Raw genomic sequence first — 2,166 nt, 5'->3', positions numbered from 1 at the left:
CGTGAGGGCGCGCGGCTGCGAAACGCGCGTTCTGCTCCGCCCACCCCGTTAAAGGGAAAGCAGGAGGAGAAGAACTCTCTGCAGATCGGGCGGTTGCTTCTGCTAATTCCGATTTAAAAGTCCCGAATCGTGGACTGGAGTCAGGAAAACAATATTCGGTTCGTCGCCGAGGATCTGGGGCGTGGAGGAAAACGCATGCAAACACTGGCCGATTCAGAAATATTTTTAACCTTCGTATGCTTTAAAAGTATGGTTTCGGATTTTTTCTTTGCTTTCTCGTTTTAAGTATAAATGTTGTGCAGTAAATAAAATCATAATGATTTCATCCCACTATGTATATGTGTGCCTGTATGTCAAACTGTCGTGTAATTATATAGTTTTGCAGTGACTAACGAAGCAGAGCTATTAAAGTCTTAAAACTTTTCAGTCTCTGCCTTCTCCACCTGCAAGTCTGATGCTCTAAAAAAACTCACTCACGGAAACACATTATGAATTACTACTTTTTTTCCAGACTGTAGATCTGATTGAATTTTTTTATTTTTTAATTTTTTGCTGGTTCACTGCTTTGCCGTTCTTGTAGGTCATTTTCAAGTGTGTTTAATAAGAAGTAAACCCAGCTTGGTGGACACTGCTTCCGTTTAAGTCTGTATGGAGCTGCAGTTTTAATTCTAGTAAAATATAGAAACCATCGTACTATTAATTCTTCGTTTATATCAGGGGTAGGCAACCTAAGGTCCGGGGGCCGGATGCAGCCCATTCACCTTCTCAATCCAGCTCACGGACAGTCCAGGAATCAGCATGTTTTACTGAGTAGAATGTGTCCTTTTATTTAAAATGCATTTCTGGGTTATTTGTGGGGCCTGTCTGGTGTTTTTACATGACTAGAATGTGTCCATTTATTTAAAATGCATCTCTGGGGTATTTGTGGGGCATAGGAATTCGTTCATTCCCCCACCCCCCACCCCCAAAAAATATAGTCCAGCCCACCACATGGTCTGAGGGACAGTGGGCCGACCCATGGCTGAAAAAGGTTGCTGACCCCTGGTTTATATGGACCAACGAGGCTGCTAGCTAGCATATATTTATTTATTTGGTGGGAAGCTACTGTGTGCTCAGTGGGGCCAAGTACAATGCAAAATATTATATTTAGAAAGGTTAACTAATTCTGTATTATGTGAGCACACCTATCTTGAGAGCCTCTGGGCTGAGCAGTGGTCAAGTCCACCTTTTCCTCCTGGCATCAGCAAGCCCTGCCCCTCCCACCTCAGTGGTTGGCTGGCATCTGGGAGACAATGGAGTTCACCTTCAGGGGTGAAGTCAAACCGTTGAAGAGTTACAGAGACTGATACAGGAAAGACATGTGTTGTTGCAGCTGGGGCAGATGTGCTGGTGCAGGTGGCATTCTCTACCCTGGCATGGTCATGGCCACAAAAGGGAAGATGGCAGGTTCCTCAAGAACGTGGTCTACGGGGAGCTAGCTTCCGGCACCAAGCCCGTTGGCAAACCAGCTGTGTTACAAAGATGTCTGCAAACATGACACAAAGGCTGGCAACATGTGGGAATCCATTGCAGATGACCACAATGCTTGGAGACGCACAAGTCAGGTCATGCATCCGTTGTTGTTGTTTAGTCATTTAGTCGTGTCTGACTCTTCGTGACCCCCTGGACCAGAGCACACCAGGCACTCCTGTCTTCCACTGCCTCCCGCAGTTTGGTCAAACTCAGGCTGGTAGCTTTGAAAACACTGTCCAACCATCTCGTCCTCTGTCGTCTCCTTCTCCTTGTGCCCTCCATCTTTCCCAACATCAGGGTCTTTTTCAGGGAGTCTTCTCTTCTCATGAGGTGGCCAAAGTATTGGAGCCTCAGCTTCAGGATCTGTCCTTCCAGTGAGCACTCAGGGCTGATTTCCTTCAGAATGGATAGGTTTAATCTTCTTGCAGTCCATGGGACTCTCAAGAGTCTCATCCAGCACCATAATTAAAAAGCATCAATTCTTCGGCGATCAGCCTTCTTTATGGTCCAGTTCTCACTTCCAGATATCACTACTGGATCAATAGCAGTGACCGGAAGAGGAATGACTGCTGGGAAGAGCGCAGAGAGGAGAAACACTATGGTACACATAAAACCCAGGAATTTCAAAGCCCTCCCAAGGGCAGGACACCACCC

This window comes from Podarcis gaigeae (genome assembly GCF_964106915.1).
Source record: "Podarcis gaigeae genome assembly, chromosome: 17".
In the NCBI taxonomy this organism is placed as follows: domain Eukaryota; kingdom Metazoa; phylum Chordata; class Lepidosauria; order Squamata; family Lacertidae; genus Podarcis; species Podarcis gaigeae.
This window is presented reverse-complemented; position numbering follows the sequence as displayed.